Raw genomic sequence first — 20,548 nt, 5'->3', positions numbered from 1 at the left:
TTTTTTGACATTTTTGCAGTCGACATTTTCACTATAAACCGGTAATGGGATGTTCTATGACATTATTTGTTGAACATGCATTGTTTGCTATTTTGAAGAAACCTAAAGGTATGTTCACGTCCCATAGGGCTTGGGCCTACGAGGTGGTCATATCGAATCCAGCGATCAAAATAGTTAGATGTAAGATAGTGAACCCTGCCATGTTTGTAGCAGAACTACTGGAAGAAGGTAAGCAGGCACATGATTGCTCGAATTATGAAGAACTCTATGATGAGCTCCCGAGGATAAAAGAGAATGCATTGGCTGCTGGGGAAGATTCTCTTTATTGATGGCTCTTCACGAATCGATCAGAATGATGGGCAAAGAAATACAGGTGCCTCTGTGGTAAGGCACATGGCCAATGGATAATTTGAATTATTGTTAACTGTATGACTACCGTCTTACTTTTCCGCACAGGCTGCAGAATTAGTGGTGCTGATTGTCGCGCTTGAAAAACATGCAGACCAGGAATTAACAGTGTACAGTGACTCCGTCTATGTTACGTCAAGAGTGCACGTAGGGCTAGTACATTGGAAAAGGAGGGGCTAGCTCCGAGCAGACGGCACTTTGGTGCAACACGCAGATTTATTGGATTGACTCATTAAAACACTGCAACTCCCAGTAGCTATTGCAGTGGTTAAATGTGCCACACACACTAAGGTAGCAGATTTTATTTCACCTGGAAACCAGAAGTCAGAGGAGGAAGCCAAACATATTGCATGTACAGACAATGTAAGGACTTTTGAAACACCTGATGTGAACGAAAGAATGGTAGTAATGATGGGTGTGTCTGAGTGTTATAGTAATTTGTCTAAAACTCAGCTCATGGAGGTCCAAGGGGAAGCGCCTCAGGACAAGAAAGACCTGTGGACACGGAGGGGGTGTTCCTTATCCCCTTCCAAAGCACTATGGCGACAGAACAGCATGGATAAACCGGTGATACCTGTAGCCTTATTAAGGGTAGTGTTGGAACAGCTGCACTACCCTGCACACGTCCCTAGAGAGAGCCTTGCCGCAACTTTTGCATAGGAATGGTTTGTTTCAAATTTGTTAGAACACGTTGCATTTTCAGTCAGTCAGTCAGTCAGTCAACAAGTTTATTCGGATTCCAAAGAAAATCCATCAAACACAAAAAAAACATACAAAACAATTGCATTCAATATTCCAAGAAATAATAACAGAATGCACCCCATCAAAAGTCATTGAGGAGGAAAATAACTAGGAGCCCCATTATCATCAAGAAATCCCCAATTACAAGGGCCTATCCCCCAAGGGGCCTGACCAATGACATCCCAAAGGGGTGAGGTTAGCACCAGACAGGGGGGAAGGTCTCATAGTTAACCTCAAGGGGCACTCAAGGTCTATTAGAGGATGACTACTGATTAGAATACCACTCCTGGGTGACCAACTAGTCCCCCCACATTGTCCTAGGACCACCTTTGCTACTCCCCGGTGCCAAAATGCAAGTTCAACAATGTTACCCTGCTGATTGTCCACTCTTGGCATTCTGCAACACCCTGCCAAGGATTCCCTGGACACAAAAAAGCAGCCTCTTACGGGCCGCAGCCAGTGTAAGCTTTTGTTGAGGAGGGCAGCCCTTGACTCCTTCCTATCCCTTGCCAACCTGGGTACGCCATGCAGGTACACGGTAGCTTGTCCGGTCCGGCCTAGGACATAGGGTGGAGGTAACCTCTCTCTACGCCGCGAGCCATAGGCTCTCTCTTCTCCAGGAATGGGGCGTGTTGGGCCCATTCTGCTTGGTGCGGTATCCTCCCGAGATGTAGGTTTTACCTTAGATTGGGGCACCCCATTCGACACTCTGGGCTCGACACAGGTACTGGGGTTTCTACCCTTGGCTGCTTGAAGATTCCCAAGCACCATGCTAGAGCACGGTTCAGTGAACGTGGGTGTCACAGGGGCCTGTTCCTGGGGATGTGCCAGGGGGTGGGCCAGGGGTGAGACGATGGGCCCTTTTGCGAGCTGTTGGAATGTTACAGGGCTCCCCCTCGCACTGCTCTTCCCCCTGTGTTCCTATGAGGACTGAGAGCAGATTTTTAATAACTGCCAACTCAGCCAACACTTGGATGCATGCACATTTACACACCCTGGATGTAAAATCACCCCCAATTGAGGGGTCAGTGACTGGTTTTACAGCGGAAGTGGGGTCATCAGGTTGTTGCTTCGGAGCCCTGAGTAAGGATAGATGAAAATGCGAGCTGACCGAAGGGCTTGACGGTGAAAGGTATTCGCTCCAGAGACTGCTATGGTCAGAGGGTATATTCAGCGGGGGTATGTCAATAGGTGGACTGCAGAGATGCAGGCTGCCCTCGTTGAGTGAGCAGTCAGGAGTGGAACTGGACGGGGCCACCTCTGTGCAGGAGCCAAGGTTGGGGCAAGGGACTGGGATGAGGACCATGCTGGGGTTCCGGGGGTAGGATTTAGTGATGGACAGCTGCTTTCCAAAGTTACAGTCCCGGCCGCTTCCCCCTCTTGTTCCCCCTCTTGCTCTTGCTCGAAACAGAAAATTGACCGGATACAGAGGTCCCAATTGAGGCGCTGGGTAACATGGGGAGCTGAGGTGTGGGGAGCTCGACCTCATCAGAGTTCTGAAGGGCCGAGTTAGGGGGTTTAACTGTATGACACTGCTGTTGCTGCCTCCTGACAACCAGTACCTTCCGTTCCGTTTTAGGACCATTAACATGGGGAGCAAACTTGAGGCCATTGGGGGGAGGAGGGGCAAAACAGGGGGGGCTTTCCTTAGCACAGCATGAGATTTTAGGGACCTTAGAGACTTTAAAAGAGTTATGGCCGACGTTCACTGTTCCCCCTTGGCAGCAGTTAGAATTGTAGTTGCTTGATGACCGTCCCTTATGTGGGCCTCGTGTGGGCACTTACGTGGTCTTCAATTTTCTGAACTCACGAGCCGGACCAGGCAGGCCTCCCGCATCAGGCCAAACCTTGCCCCGCCGCGGGCTTCACCTCGGCACGGTCCAGCACAGTCCAGATCTTTGAAGGCCAGTCTGTCTGGCCCCACCACGAATCCGCACCCCCAGCTGGCCGACAACACCCCGCGCCCTTGACCTGCGGGCTTCACCATGCCGGGCTTGGGTCACGGGAGAAATACATGGGGGGCGTGGCCACCAGTGAGGAGTCCCTCCAGGGACAAACAGCGTTCCCAGTGGGCCGCCAACACCCCGCGCCCTAAACTGCATCGTATGTCAAAAGTTTACCGCTGGGCACACACTGCGCACAGTTAGAGGAGTTATTCCGAGGCCAAATGGCCCCATTCAGCATTTACACATCGACATGCTGCAAGTCTGTAATGGATACAGATAGATAATTGCAGTAGTTTTTCCCTTTTCGAGGTGGATCGAAAGCTGGACTGTGTACTCACCCAGACGCCAACTGTGCTGCCAAATTATTTGCACGACAAGTGTTTCATAGGTGGGGAATATGTGAAGTATGAAGATCAGATAATGGGCCACATTTTGTTTATGAAGGTTTTGAGCAGATAAGCTTGTTACTTACCATAAAGCATAAGTTCTCGTCTGCTTATCACCCACAAGCAAATTGAATCTGTGAGAGACTCAACGGATTGCTTAAGGAAAGAATAGCCAAATTGAAGCTCACCCTGAAGAAAGGATGGTTGCATTGTCTACCACTGGCATTATTTGCATTGAGAAATCAACCAGGGTCAGACCATCGCCTTACCTCCCATGAGATAGTGACAGGGAGGTGAATGAGGACACGCCCCACACCTCCATCTAGAACTAGAAGTGATATCCAATCAACAGCAGAATCTTTAGGAAAGGAGCTACGTGAGTATCTTACATGTATGACTGCAAATATCTCTGTCATTTCAGATCAGCTCAAGCGACAGGTGTATCGGGCAGCGCAGAACTCAGAAGAAGATGATCCAACGACCGGAGTTAAAGGACTGTGTCTTCTAAAACTCTTTCCTGGACATGAAATTCTAATTTGCAACTTTACGAGGAAGTGGCATGAACTGCGCTTCAACGGGCCTTTCATTGTGGAAGACGTCACACCGTCTGCAGTCAAAGTACAAGGCCGACGCACTTGGATCTTCATTGGCGACACAAAGATCTACACTGGAGAACTCCCATCACCCACACCCCCAACGAAAGTAAACATCAGGGAAGAACCGCAGCACGTGCATACTAGGTTTATGACGAGGAAAAAGGATGCAGAAGCATCTAAATAAATAAAAGGAGTACAGTGGACTATGGCTTGTTGCAGGACTCTCTTTTATTAATACAATACAATAAAATAGAAAAGAGTTAAGAAATATTATTTGTTCTTGAGCCATAGGAGCTTGCTGATACTGGACCAAGACATGCTTATATCTTGATCGAGAAGGAGAGTTTGCCAAATTTGAAGAACTCCCCTTTTCGACGACTGGGATAGGGTACAGTAACCTGATTCCTTTCCCATTGAAACCCTCTTTGGAGGTGCCCATGGTGGTACCCAATGACAATGCCCACCGGATGGTTCTTGGATGGTTCTTGCTATATTTATCTCCATTTTGCGATCTTATCCTTCACTTGTGGGAAGAACCTTTGAGGTACGAAATTTTCTGCAAGATTCTAAAAATGGCCCAATCGTGAGGAGACTGTTCGTGGCTATTATAGAGCAAGTGCTCCAGCTTCCTGAGTATCATTCGAAAAACAGTACAGATGCCCCTATCTGAGGACAATGCGCAGAGACTGGTTGGTATGGTCTTCTATTATCTTATAGCGGAATGCCCACATCTCATTGGACGATCGACTAATGTCCAGCCTTTTTGAGAGATCCAAACAATAATGCATCGTTGAATCAATTGCTAAGGGACATTGTTGTGCAGGTGAATTGTTATTCCAAGAGGACACCGAGGCCCGAATGAAGCTTTTGAGCGGGGACACAGAGAACATATTTTCTTTTGTCTTCTACTATCTACTGGAGAAATATCCACATTATGAATGGAGAAAAGATGATATTTTTGTGTATATCAGAAATCCAGTGAACTGTCCAGTAATCAGCCAGCTGATCGAGGACCTTGTAGAGAGGATCGAAGAACTTCCTGAGTACTTTATGATGTTGCCCCAATAAATGTCTGTTTTTTCCTCCCATAAAAAGAGTAAGAATGGGCGGCAGCAGTAGTACCAACGTAGTGAATGACATCGACAGACGACCACGATGGGCAAGAGGCCATTGCTGCAAGAAGTGGACCTATTTGTATTTGAGTTATTCATGCATTTTGTTCGCAGTTGTATTTCTTTCGCTTACAGTACGCACTGCATATTATTTTGATCCCAATAAAGCAAAAGGTCCTGTTCATCATATGCCCAAGGAAGGTACAAGTGTGGCAGCTACTAGACAACCGAGACCGTATGTGATTATCCCTACTATAAAGGCACATGCGCAGGTGGGTAAGACTGAGATAAGAAAGCCAGGGCTTCCTCTTAAGGAAAGGTCCCATACGGAGGCTTTAGTAGAATCTCTATGGCCATCATTTGCCACTGCCGGGAGATTGCATCAAAGTAGGCAAAGGCTTCTAGAACTCTCTCCTACACAGGTAGCACCTAGCTTACTGACAAATGATACTAAAATTGGTCCAGTAAGAAGGACATATACTGAAATACTTCATGATTTGATTACAGAGGCTCATGAGAGAAAAATGAGAGCAAAAAGAAGTATTAGGGGGGATTATCACAAGTTAAATGATTACCTGGGCAATACAGCGCATTTGGGGAATAATTTATGACATGGGAAGGAGAACCTCAAAGGAGGAATGCTTTGTATGTGCATTCCTGCCTTATAGTATGGGAAAGACTAAAATCTTTATAGTTCCGACTGCACATTGGGCCTCATTACGAGGTAGGTGTTAAGGGATGAATCCCTTACCACCCTATTCCGAGGTCCCTTAGCGGGTACCTTCCTTAACGCTTGGTTTTACCAGGCGTTATGGAAGGGACACGTTAAGGGACTTCAGAGCTAATAACGGTACTGCAAATTGCGCTACCGTTATTAGCTCCATCCCCATTGAGCCCTATGGGGGCTCAAATGGGAATGGGGAATGGTTCCCAGAATGGGGACTTACCGGGTCCTCCAAGGTTGGAATGACCCGGAAAGTCCCTATTTCGGGAACCCGGACCTGGAATGCGGTAAGGGGATAGCCATGGCACTAATAGCACCATGGCTACCTACTACCTCGTAATGAGGCTCATTGTCTATCACACCTTGCATTTTGTCATACAAGAGGCCAGTTCATGGGTCGAGATGCCTATCTCAAATGGGCAACTGAAAAGACAGATCCAGATGAAGATGATTATGTCCAGGATACAAAGACAAGAAATAGGGTACATACCAAGAATCATGTAATCAGGTATGAAGAGCCTGGAGTGAAAGGAGCAGGAATTAGATGGGAAGTAAACGGAAGATATGGGAAAACAGAGGCCAAATGCAGGTCTTGGGATCAGTGTTATCACCAGATGGATGGGAAGAAGGAGTAGTTATCTGCAGAGGGTGGATGATAACTAATCACTCTGAATCGACTGTTTGGAATGCACAAGTGGCATACATTACACGGTAGGCGGTAGCCATGGCACTATTAGCGCCATGGCTACCCCCTTACTGCATTCCGGGTCCGGGTTCCCAAAATAGGGACTTACCGGGTCATTCCAACCTTGGAGGACCCGGTAAGTCCCCATTCCGGGAACCATTCCCCATTCCCATTCTAGCCCCCATAGGGCTCAATGGGAATGGGGATGGAGCTAATAACGGTACCGCAATTTGCGTTAGCTCTGAAGTCCCTTAACGGGTCCCTTCCATAACGCCTGGTTAAACCAGGCATTAAGGAAGGGACCGGATAAGGGACATCAGAATAGGGTGGTAAGGGATTACCGGCACCGGTGCCCTTACCAGTGCCGGTAATCCCTTACCGCCTACCGCGTAATGAGGTCCACTGTGACTGAAACTTGCTAAACTACTGACCTTGGTCGAAGACAGAGGAGGAATTGCTGCAGACGATCAACATGACCATAAAGGGATTCAATGCTATCCAGGAATAATTGAGAGCTGTAAGACTGATGACTCTTCAGAACAGATACGTCCTGGATATGATTACAGCTATGGATAGAAGTGTTTGTTCAAAAATTGGAGAATCGTGTTGCACATTCACACCTTCTCATGATGACGAGAATAGAACCTTGACAAAGGCCATAGAAATGCTGACAAAACTAGCACGGCTAGATGATAAAAATAGAAGACATTGCTGATGACAGTTGGTTTGGAACACTCTTTTCTTGGATTCCGCAATGGATGCAGACTTGTTCAAATTCCTTGGAGCACTGATCTTGTTAGTGTTGCTAAGATTCTGTGTGATCAAGATAATAAACTCACAATGCAGGAAGACAGCACAGAAATCCATAGGGATGAAGATCATGATCGATGTTGAGTCAGGATGAAAATTCAAGGACTTTACAGATGAAGAAATCAGAGTCTTTGTGAAGACCAGTATCCATGCACCTGAGGGAATGAAATTCCTGTATCCAAAAGACCATAGGAAGTATGTGGGAAGATGGATCTACTGCAGTCCAAGTGGACGGTGTATGCTTATGACCTGGAACAAGGATGAGCATGTGAAGACAGCTGGATGCCTGAGGTGGGTCATAAAGATATGGGTCCCTAAAAAGCATTTCTTCACACAAGGATGTCTGGATGTGAAGGATGAGGGAAGAATGGTTGATGAATCGCCCAGAAGGCAGGGGTTTAGAGAAGGAGCTAAGTACCCCCACCTCAACCACCTCGCCCATATAAGTACGAGTAAGGAATGGAGTCTTCCACCACACATTAAGCAGAGCCGGAACAAAAGAAGGAAAAACGTTATTTTTCAAGTGTGTCGCAGTAAGAAAATAAGTGAATTGCAGGCAAATTTCAGAAAGGTGAGGTTGAACGAGACAAGAAGGCATGGTTATTTCCAACTGGAAGAAACAGGAATTTGTTGCAATCTGTGAAGGAATTAACTACCTGTTCTGAAGGCGTGGATAAGAACAAAGAAGACGTCAGAGGCTCATAGGAAAATAGTCTTTTTAATACGCCTTAGCTCTATTTTGTGGTCTTCAGTCACGTGGAGGGAGGAAGTTGGACGAGCATGATGGTCACACCTACGCATGAGAAATCAGTGTGTCTCTACTCCCCTGTATTCTGCAGGAACAAAGAACATTTTCAAGGACAAAGTTCAAAAGGCCTAATTGATAGCAGCCAACTGAGGTAATGATGGATGATGTTCTAATTGGTGAGAAAGTATGGTTATGACCAGCTCACCAAGCACCTGGCAGTCTGGCCTGCGTGCTGCTAGCGTGGGTGGAAGAGGGCTGACGGAGGTTAGAAATCAGCCAATGATAGAGGGCCGTATGATTAGAAGCCCTATAGTTAAGTAAGCAATGGGACGTTGTGTATTTAGTGACGTTCATAGTGACCTGTTTTGGGGGAAGGGCTTAGTTGCCCCATGTCATGCCTGTGCCACTAGCGCACACATTGGCAACCATCATGGACTATTTGGAACTCATTTATCTTCATAATACTCTTTGAACAACCCCTATTCACACTGGTCCTTAATTTCCATTTGCACGACTTTGGTACTTTCTTATTTAATTCAGCTAACTACATGTACCATAATGCACCTTGCTACATTTATCAATTCCTGGTTATTCCCATTCATCAGTATTAGAACCACAATCACCAGAAGCCCGAGCGATCAGTGCTGCTTCCACCTTCTCAGGACCAGAGAGGGAGGAGGCCTTTGACTTCCTTTTCCCTGGATATTTCTGTTGTACGGACACTTAGTATTCCCTGCCCCTTTTAGTTCACAGCTACTGTTGCCTATTCTTCTTTCTTGTTGAGCTTCCTGCTGTCTGTGCTTATCTGTCACCTTCATCAGCGTAGCCACCCAAAACCTACCTGGGTGCCCGATGCCACTCTTGACAGAGTGCCATCCTTGACAGACCTTGACAGAATGCAAGAGCTAGTAAATTCTTGTTCCATAGGCAGGAAAGGCACACACACACCAAAGATGCTTTCCTTTCGGTTCAAAAAACCTCTGTAGAAATCTAAAGTGTTCCTAAGGACAGCAAACAAAAACCCTAGTTTAAAAGACAGACTCGCCCTAGTAAACAAAGGTTTGCAAGCACAGTACTACACTGACTGGCTCTCTGACCCTTCTATGTTAAACTACTATGACATTTGTAACTATGATCCGCAGTCCCTATCTGTAGAAGAACTACAGCAAGAAAATGAATTCTTGCAGATTTTGTTAGCCCAAACAGTAGAAAACACTCATGTGCTTTCTGGCATTTCTTCTGACACTGCATTCGACATTCGGCCTATACACAAACCTTGTATTCCTTTATTCCAGGCTGCCCTGTCTCAGGACCAATGTCTTACCACTGCTACAGCCAAAGATATTGCACTCATTGTGGCAGACTCTCACCCAGAGTGCGCTGTTGCCAAAGTGATATGCTCAACATCAGCCTGGCAAGCTACACAACCTCCCCAGACTGCTGATAACAATCATTTAACAGGACAAGGCATTCAGTATCCTGAGGTTAGTGCAGCTGGTCCTGGGTACAAAAGACCAATACTGACCATCGGTTGTCTTAATGCTTCCCCAGTAACTACTAACCACGATAACCCCAAGGTCAGTCTTCACATTGCAACACCTGGCTTTTCTTCTACACCAGATTCTGAAGTTGTAGAACTGGCAAATGGAGCATACCAGTTACAAGAACAGCTCTTGCGCCTTAAAAGACAAACCGAAGACCTCTATGATGAATTTGTCTATTTGCATTGTAAGAATCTAGCAAAGGGACACAATTTACCAGACCATCTGAAACTATGCCAAAAACCAGACATTCTGTCTTTAGAGATTGACATGATAAGGCCTGGAATGGTAACACAGAAGATACAGACTTATACAGAGCAGATGGAAGATCTGAACTTGGCATATGCATACCATCTAAAGCTTGAAACAGCTCATTCACTTAGTAGCCACAGTAACTCAGGCTGTTGTTCAGATAGTGAAGAATTAACTCCTCCGGTGGGCCGAATCGCTCACACTGCCATTACACCACAAATCAAGTGTAATCATCGTCCTGGAGATCCTGCTGAGTCAAAGAAGTGTCCCGTTCTTACCCTTGATGGCGGTCCTTTATTCACACTTACAGCTTCTACTGAAGTGACCAAGTCAGAGATGTACTCTGCTTCTATGGACTTTTGTGCACCAGACCATGAGTCAGATCCTGAAGTATACCCAATACCTGTCTGGAATCCAGCCTTGCCAACAGTCAATACCCCAGACCCATCTATCAACTTGAGCACACAAGACTTTGAAGGCCAGCCATCAGAAAGCCTACCCTTTCCTGATCCTACATCAGCCATGCTACCAGTTACAGAATCTGCAAGCCCAATCTTAGCTGCTCCTCCTTCGAGTACTCCTGAATCTGCTACTGATGCAGCATCTCAAATCACTCTTACTGCAGTAGAAGCACCCCTTCCTCTCTCCCTGCAAGGACAGTACCTGTTGCAAAGCCAGTTAAAAGTTCTCCTATTAAGGCTATAGCTCCGGTTGTTCCTGCTGGTGCCTCTGCAGCACCTAAACTACCAGACTCTACTCCATCAGCCTCAGTTGCGTCCTTGCCCGCTGATGCTCCTGTTGCACCTATACTCCCAGCTGATACAGCACCTGAACTTCCTACTACTATTCCTGATCTCCCAGCTGCTGTGGTTTCTGAACTCCCTGCAACTCATGGTGTCCCTGCAACATTTGTGACTGCTGAAGTCCCTGCTGCTAATCTTGATGTTGCAATGCTGCTTTTGAAGGATCTGCCGCTATGTTTCCTGAAGTTAAAACTACTTCTGATGTTCTCGATAACCCGAATTCTGCTTCCTCCGCAGCTATGGTCGATGCGGCTGGATCCTCTGCTTCTGCTACACAACCTGATCCCACAGCACGTTCTCTTCCTGATCTACACCCCTCAAACTATCCTGTAGCTGTGATAGTTCCTATCATATCTAATGAGACAACCGAGTGCTTAGAGGATACTGTTCCTTTCAAGAACCAGTCCAGGTATCTGAATACCGTTGAAGATCCATTTGTGAAAAAAGAGACACCCCCGTTTACACTCTGCAATGAAATTCCTGTCTTGCCTGATTTGTCTTCAAATATAAAGATCACGCCGACTACCAATACATCTGAAGATTTGGAAGACCTTCCTAGAGCAATCAATTCAGCTGTATCTCTGGTCCCACCTTTCAGCACTATACCATTGCCAGCCCTAAGGAAGACCACTACTTTCAAAGCAATATATGCCATGGAGCCTGCAGCATATCCTCACAGTTCCTCAGTTCATGAACACACTGTTGTGTTTTGTGCCCCTAAGACTTTGTCTTTTCTGGATTCAATCCCAAAGGTTCTGAACAATGGTCAAGTTTCCTCCTTTAAAAACTCTCACATTGCAGTCTTAAACAGTTTTTGGATCTTCATGATGTGCCTTTTTAGTATAAGACTCTCTCACGGTGTGACAGGCCTTGGACTTGCTCTTCTTGTTGGTCAGTCGTCAGGGGGCCTGGAGAGGGGCATACTGTCATGCCTGTGCCACTGGCGCACACATTGGCAACCATCATGGACTATTTGGAACTCATTTATCTTCATAATACTCTTTGAACAACCCCTATTCACACTTTGGTCCTTAATTTCCATTTTCACCACTTTGGTACTTTCTTATTTAATTCAGCTAACTACATGTACCATGATGCACCTTGCTACAGTTATCAATTCCTGGCTATTCCCATTCATCAGTATTGGAACCACAATCCCCAGAAGCCTGAGCGATCAGTGCTGCTTCCACCTTCTCACGAACAGGGAGGGAGGAGGCAGATTACCTTCAGGTGTGCTGCTCCAGGTGCTGCCAATTAGCCTCCCTCAGTACAGGGCAGGGCTGTATTTAAGCAGCTGCCTGCAAGAGCTCAGTCTCTTGCATCAAGAGTTCTCCCAGCCCCTTTTTGCCTTGAGCCACGATTTGTATGCTGTTCCTGTTGCCGTATTACCCTGCTTCTGATTCCAGCGCTCCTTGCTGCCCTGCTCCTCTGGGCTCCCTGCCTTGCAGTCTGCTACACTACCTAATCCCCCACACTAGCGTGAGATGGGGGTTTAGATTCTATTAAAGACAAGGAGGCGAATATTATGCATTTGCTTTCTTTACTCTGACATACACAGCAGCAAAGAAATAAAACATTTTTATAAAACGTCAGAACATTTTTTGTAACACAACTTCAACAAAACACATTTATAAATGTCCCATTCCAAAGTGGCGGACAGGTCATGCCCCCCTGGTAGCCAATGGGCATAGAGCCCAGTCCATAAATGTCCCTTTCTCCAATAACAAATCCTCTTTCTGATGCTGTCCTTTAAGATATTTTACTGCAGCCATCCTTCACACAATTCCAAGAACGAAGAATCCATGCACCAGGCGAACTTGAACTTTCTCAATAGAACCAGAGCCGATCTCCTTAAAGCAGGACCTCTCACCCGAAATCTGAAACAACCAGAACACAATTAGGGCGGGTGGGTGGCATAATATTCACCTCCTTGTCTTTAATAGAATCTAAACCCCCATCTCACGCTAGTGCGGGGTATTAGGTATTCTATGGCAAGACAGGAGGCTCCTATTATGCAAGTTCAAAGCTCTTGCAGAACATCAACCGCTACGTGAGCAATGCGTTTATGATAAAACGTTTTGAAAGTTGACTCTCTTGACCAATCAGCTGCTTTAAGGATCTGTTCTAGGATGCCGCCCAAAAAGGTGGTCTTAGAGGCCACAGCACCCCTGACAGAATGGGGACCAAAAGAGGAAGTGTCAACACCCGCCTCCCGCATAACCCACTTAATCCATCTGGCTAAAGTGGAAGGGGATACCGGTTTATGGGGTTTCCTATAGGAAATCAACAGCTGAGAGGTATTAGGAGGTCGCAGATTTTTTGTTTTTAACTCAAAACATTTTAAACACGCTATAACACACAATTTATTGTTTTCAGGGAAGGCGGGATAAGAAATTGAGGAAGTCATACACTTTGTTCTTCTTGAAATAAAAAACGTAACTCCCTGCGGGGTAAAGATTTTGTTATCCACATCTAAAGCTCTGATATCGGACACTCTTTTAATAGACACCAGGCACAGCAGCATTGCTAACTTGGAAAAAAGTTGTTGCAAAGACAGGTCTTCGTTAGGAGGCCAGGCTCCAAAGAGATCCAATACTAAATTAACATCCCAAAGAACTGAATATTTAGGCTTTGGAGGGATTTTAATACGAATAGACTTGAGAGCTCTACGTACTAAGAAGTGTCTACCCACTGGTTCCCCTTTAACCAATAGATGACCTGCAGAGATAGCGGACCTGAAGCCATTAATGGTCCTGTAAGCTTTACCTTCTTTAAATAAACCTACTAAGAAATTAACTACCTCTACAGGAGGGGCAGAAATGGGATTGAGGTGCCTAACCACACACCAGCTAGACCACCGGTTCCACGCTGAAGAGTATCCCACCTTGGTAGAGGGGGCCCAAGAGTCTCTGATGACTGACAGAGTCCTGCGAAAGGCCTCGGAAGCGCTGAAATCTTCCACGCCATAAGGGAGAGGTGTCCCTGAAGGACCAACTTGTGAGGAAAACCTCCCGGGTTCGTTAGTAACTGAGGATGACAGGGAAGAAGATGGGGAATGTCTACTGAGAGCTCTATGAGAGCCGGAAACCATATCTGCGAAGGCCAAAAGGGGGTTGGAATCACTAACATGACCTCCTGCCTGCGTACTTGTACCAATACTCTGGTTATCATTGCAAAGGGAGGGAAGGCATACAGCCTCTGAAGTAACCAATCCAGAAGAAAAGCATTGGTAGCTAGAGCACCAGGATCTGGTCTCCAACTGAAGAACCTGGGCACCTGACAGTTTAGCCTCGAGGCAAACAAATCTACTGTAAACGGACCCCAAAGGTATTCTATCTTGGCAAAGAGGTCACTGTGTAACATCCAGTCGCTCTTGTTTCGGAGGTGTCTGGAGTTCCAATCCGCTACCTAGTTGCTGATGCCCAGAAGGTACTCTGCCCTCAACACAATATTGCAGTCCAGACAGAAATGCCAAAACTGCTTTGCCAGATCCGCTAGGACCTTGGACCTGGTTCCTCCCAGACGATTGACATATCTCACTGCTGAGACATTGTCCATGCGTAGGAGCACACAACAATTCCCCTGATCTTTGAGGAAACTGCGGACTGAAAAAGAGCCCGCTAACAATTCCAGGCAATTGATATGGAGTTCCCTCTCTTCCACTGACCATTTTCCCCCCGTGGAGACCTGACCTAGCCTGGCTCCCCAACCTGCTCTGCTGGCATCGGACTCCAGAACTACATCCGGGGAGGGACCAAAAATTGCTTTCCCATTCCAGGCCTCCATGTGTTTGAGCCACCAAAGGAGTTCCAACCTGGCCTCCGGGGACAACTCCACCATCTGGGAGTAAGAGAGACATCTGCGCAGATGTCGAGCCTTCAGACACTGCAGCGCCCTGTAATGAAGAGGGGCTGGGAAAATTGCTTGGATGGATGCAGACAACATCCCCACTATCCTGGCTAATAACCTGAGAGAGATTTTGTCCCTCTTGAGGACAACCCGGATCTCCTTCTTTATCTTGGACAGCCTGCTGTCTGGGAGGAGAAGGATGCAATCTTTTGAATCTATATCAAAGCCTAGAAACTGGATACATTGTGTAGGCTGCACTATGGATTTTTTGGCATTTATCACAAACCCCAGGCTCTGAAGAAGAGTTACCGAAAACTCCAGATGAGAGAGCAAAACCTGAGAGTTCTGGGCCAACAGGAGCATGTCGTCCAGATAAATAATTTTCCTTATCCCTTTGGACCTGAGAAGAGCCATCACAGGCCTCATCAACTTGGTGAAGCACCATGGGGCCGAGGACAGCCCGAACGAGAGGGATGCAAATTGCCAAACCCGACCCCCCCACTGGAACTGGAGGAACTCCTGGTGTGAAGGGAACACGGGAACCACTAAATAAGCGTCCTTGAGGTCCAGCTTGACCATCCAATCCGCCGGAAGGAGGGTGTCCATGAGAATGTGAATTCCTTCCATCTTGAAGTGGTGGTAAACCACAAAGGAATTGAGGGCTTTTAGATTTATCACTGGGCGGAACCCCTGATCCGGTTTTGGGACTAGAAATATGGTACTCAGAAACTGGGATTCCCTGTAAGAGGCTGGTACCACCGCTCCCTTGGAGATGAGGTCCTTGACCTCCACATCTATCAGTGACTGCTTTACTTTGTCCAGAACCAAAGGGGCGGGTATTGACAACTGGCAAGGAGGGGAATAAAACTCTATGCGATAACCTTGGACTGTCTGCAACACCCAGGGGTCCGATGTGAGGGATTTCCACTGTGGGAGAAACTTGGCCAGCCTGCCTCCTATACCTTTGGGGGAAAAAATATTTAACACTCGAGAAAATACCTGATGCTCCTCTGGACCTCCTGGTACCTCTGCCACCACGTCCCCTCCAACCCGAATTCTGTTGTGGGAAGAATTGGGTATATGCACCTCGAGCAGAGGATGAATTCCGGGCGCCTCGTGAGGCAAACTGACGGGGGCGGGAATGGCCCTGGGAAAAGCGGCCGGAAGAGCGGGCTCTACTTCGTCCGGCCCTGGGGAAAACCTTTTGGGTGAAAACTTTCTTTATATTGGCCTGGGCCTTATCCAAGGCCGTAAACGTATGGACATACGCAGACCGATCTTTGAGGAAACTCTCACCAAACAAATTTCCATGAGCGGAAGAGCCCGCTTCCCTCTCTGACATATCCGCCAGCTTGGAGTCCAGCCTTATTAGCAGAGACTTGCGCCTCTCCTTTGACATAGCCGCATTGGCATTGCCGAGCAGGCAGACAGTTCTCTGAATCCAACCCCTTAACATATTTACATCGACAGGGGAATTGGAGGCCGCCGCCTCCTCAGCCATTTCAAAAATCTGAGTCACAGGCCCAGAACATCTAAGAGCTTGTCCTGACAGCTGCGCCAGGCCTTGTCCACCCCCTTCCTGTGGTCTTTGCCTTTCTGAGTCAAGAACACTGCCATGGGCTGATCAATATCAGGAGTACACGCTACCTTGTCCTGCAGGACTGGCCTACAGCATTCCGAACTTAATTTGCTCCTGTCCCCTTTAGGCAGCGGGCGCCTGACCCAATACTCTAGGAACGAGGCAATCTCTGGAGAGGGTTGCCACTCTGTTGATCTGGGATGCGAAATGAGGGCCGGATCAAAAAAGGGAACTGCATTAATGTCCAATACAGGACCTTCCTGTGTGGGAACGGGAGCAACCTTCCTCTTACGCCTCTTAGGGGGCGAATCAGAGTCCGAGGAAGAAACAGGAATAGGGGATATCTGTGCGGGGAGCTGCGCATAAGGAGGCCAAGGGGTTGAGGAAAGGGGCTGAAACTCATCACGCTGGCGCTTTTGGGCTCTACTAGGGGAAGACTCAGGGGAAGTGACTGGGCGAGGACTGAGTTGTCCTGAAATATGCTTCACTTTCTAGTACACCTTTTCGTGGCTTGGGGCTCTACAGAGGGGCCAGCACCTTGAGGAGGGTGAAAATCCGCTATGCAGTGAATTAGCCTGTCAAATGCTGAAGCCAGTGTATTATTAAGGCCAGACAAGGCTGAATCAATGGATGACTGGATAGCCTGCTCCACTGTAGGCTGTAGATTCGCCTGTCCCCCCCCCATTAACTGTTTTCTTGGAAGGGCGCACCTGTGTACTGGCATCCGTTAAAGTAGGGGCAACATTATTACTTCCCATGCCAGACTTATCCATCATTGGTCACCACAGAAGTGTAAAAAACTTCCAATCAAGGCAGCCGAGCAGGCTGTGTGCCAAAAGCACCCAAATTAGCCGAGCAGGCTTAAACAATTAAAGCGTACACTCCAACTGGGTGAGAAACTGGTGACAGCCGAGCAGGTAAAAGACACCCGAGCAGGGTGAAAGGAGTGGGTACAGCCGAGCAGGCTGAGCACAAAAGGAGCACCAAATGAAATAAAGGGAAACAGAATAAAATGAAACTTAAACCACTCCTTTTAGGTGCAATGAAAAATAGTGGGAAGCTCCTGCACCTTCACACAACCAAGGCACAAACAGGCAGGCCTAGCCTGAGGGCCTGCAATGATACGCGAGCAGCGTATATAAACAAACACACGCTTCGTGTGAAAGAAATGCCAGTAATTGCAAATGCCGTGACCGGTGTCAGGAAGAAGCAACGCCTCTAAATAAATAGCAAGCGTCACAGGCCCGGCTGCAAGAAAGAGCGCGAACGCTCTGGAAGGCCCAGCTATGCAAACAAACCCCCACTCATGAGGAGAAATTCACACACACGCGCCGTGCCTGGTTCTTGGAGGCAAGCGGCGAACAAATTGCTACAAATAGAACGCGCGAACGCCCTGTTCAAAGTAAAGGAAAAATGAATAATTCAATTAGCAGGCGCCCGCTCCACACGGAGCGGCGTCACAATTGTAACACTCCTGACCTGAGGACAGCGCTCGAACCAACGCAACTTATAAAGAAAGAGAAATTAAATGACAATTTCTACCAATGATACAAAACCACTCAATATGAAACGAAGTAACACCAATTAACACTCTAAAGTCTATATAATGCACAATAAGGCACGAGCTAGAGAGAGTAACTTAGCTGTGTCAGTCAGCAGCAAAGAAAGAGGATTTGTTATTGGAGAAAGGGACATTTATGGACTGGGCTGCATGCCTGTTGGCTACCAGGGGGGCATGACCTGTCCGCCATTTTGGAATGGGACATTTATAAATGTGTTTTGTTGAAGTTGTGTTACAAAAAAATGTCAGAAGTTTTATTAAAATGTTTTATTTCTTTGCTGCTGTGTATGTCAAAGTAAAGAAAGCAAATGCATAATAGAATCCTCTGCCTTCAGCCCTGGTCCTCTGGGCTCCCTGCCTCGCTGCCCTGCTCCTCTGGGCTTGCTCCTTGCTGACCTGCTCCCCTGGACTCCCTGCCTTGCAGCCTACTACAGTCCTCTGCAGTCCACTACAGTTTGCCTGCACCTTGTGCCATCCGTTACTGCAGCCCCGCTTCCTTGTTTGCAGCCCCCCTGCTTCCTGGCTACTGCTCCCTTGCTCTCTTCCTTGTTTGCAACCCCCTGTTCTTGATCCCTGTCCTTCTCTTCCTTGAGTCTTCTGTCCTCCCCTTAGGTTATCCACTTCAGTTTTACTATTTCATTAATTTCCTTCTGCTAGGTTTCTCTTGTCTTTCTAGCCCTGAGTTATTGTTCTACTTTTCCGTGTACAGTTTCCGGTCACCATTCCCTACAGTTAGATACTAGGTATCTGCCCTTTCTTTCTTACGGATTCTGTTCTTAACCTTGTTCTCTTTGACTTCCTTTTCCCTGGATAGTTCTGTTGTACAGACACTCACTGCTGTTTTTCCCAGCCATGAGCATAAAGAGTGGGCTCCTGTAATAGCAATCTGTGCAGAAGGCTGGAGTTTCCAAAGGTCCGTGGAACACTCTTTCCCATTTCTGCATACACCCCAAGAGGGAATCCAGTTTGTTTGTACCTTAGTATTCCCTGCCCCTTTTAGTTCACAGCTACTGTTGCCTATTCTTCTTTCTTGTTGAGCTTCCTGCTGTGTGTGCTTATTTGTCACCTTCATCAGCACAGCCACCCGAAACATACCCGGGTGCCTGGTGCCACTCTTGACAGAGTGCCATCCTTGACACCCCACCTGGTGTTAAGAAACCTATCACCTCTTTCACACCCATTAAACTAGTATGGAACATATACAAAGATATTCCCTTACACCCAATCACGCTTGCTAGTAGGTTTTGTAGTTTGCCACCTAGGATGACGTTAGTAATACGCAGGTTGTACGTTACCTGTGATGAGATTTTAGAATAAAAGAGTGCTTTTTTGTGAAGTTCATTGAGACCTTGCTATGATACGTCCGATGACGTTCGTTGTACTCCTGGTTTTAGGTAATTGACATTAAAACAGTTATCTTTCTGGCTACTTTCTGAGTCGTTTTGATTATTGATGTTTTGAGTAATCTCTGCATCCCCATTCATCTCAGAGTATTGCTACCTCATATTAAAGGGCTGGAAGTTCTCCAGTTCATTGCAACACTGCATCAGCAGACAGTGGCACTGGCACATGAAGGGCACAGGGGAATTGTGTCAACAGAGTGACTCCTCTGACAAAAGGTCTGGTTCCCAAGAGACTTGACACATAAGTGGAAGACTTGTTAAAAGGGTGTTGCACAAGCTGCATCATATCCCTACAACGCATCCAGAACCCCTACAGATGACATCCTTAACGACCGAGTGTGGGAGGAGATAGCGATTGATTGCTTCTGACCCATTGACGGTGGTCCACATGTACTAGTGGTGGTAGATCAATATTCAAGATTTCCAGAAGCCCAATTGGGAGGGTCCACAGCAGCTCATCTATTCATCCCTGCATTGGACCGGATGTTCACAGTTTATGGCATTGCACAAGTAGTCAAATCAGACAACGGGACAAGACTTCAAGACGTTTTCAGAGTACATGGGATTCTAACATCGATAAGTGATCCTGCAATGGGATGGTGGAGAGGTGTATGTCGAATCTAAAGCAAGCATTACAGATGGCTGCGGGCAAGCCGTTTGCGGAGTTAATAAGTTAATATAGCAACTGTTGTAGGACTACCGGAGCATGCTGAATAGCACAACAGGGAAATGTCCCTCAGAAATAATGTTTGACCACAACATACGAACCCGAATTCCATATATCTGAAAGCAGTCAAAAACATATCAAGACAATGAGAAGCAAAGACAGAGAAGGAAAAGAGAAAATAAAGAAGTAGGCAAACACTAAGAGGCGAGCCCAGGAACTAAGTCTAGTAGTGGTGGACGTGATAGTGGTACGTCAACCTCAGACACTCAGCAGCTTCTTGACCCATTGGTGAATACTCTGAGACCAGCGGAAGTTGCCTCCGAAGGCCTCTCACTTTAAAAGGTAAGAGATACGGCCACGAGGATGGGCACAGTTATTTATTGGATGGTCAATCAAGGAGATGCTGAAGATTCCGAGAGGGATGAGAAAGAAATACCCATGGGAAGGCGACTGGAGGCTCGAGGAGAGTGCCTGGAAACTCCCCAAAGAGTGAGAGTGCGGCCGCACAGACGCATTGAAGAAATGGGATAAGTGGAAGCTTACTTTAAAACAGGTGGTTAGTGTCCTAGGACATGGTCTAGTGGTTGGGAGGAGGCAGTGGCTTGAAAGGAGAGGAAGTGACGTGGTGGTTCACTGTGTCACGGCACAGGGTTGGATAAAGAAGTACCCTGCAGTCCTTCGCCATATCATCCTTAACGACAAACACCGTGTGGGTGGGAATTAGAGCTCGGCGAAGC

The sequence above is a fragment of the Ambystoma mexicanum genome, chromosome 9, assembly GCF_040938575.1.
Source record: "Ambystoma mexicanum isolate Mex_15411 chromosome 9, UKY_AmexF1_1, whole genome shotgun sequence".
Taxonomy (NCBI): domain Eukaryota; kingdom Metazoa; phylum Chordata; class Amphibia; order Caudata; family Ambystomatidae; genus Ambystoma; species Ambystoma mexicanum.
This window is presented reverse-complemented; position numbering follows the sequence as displayed.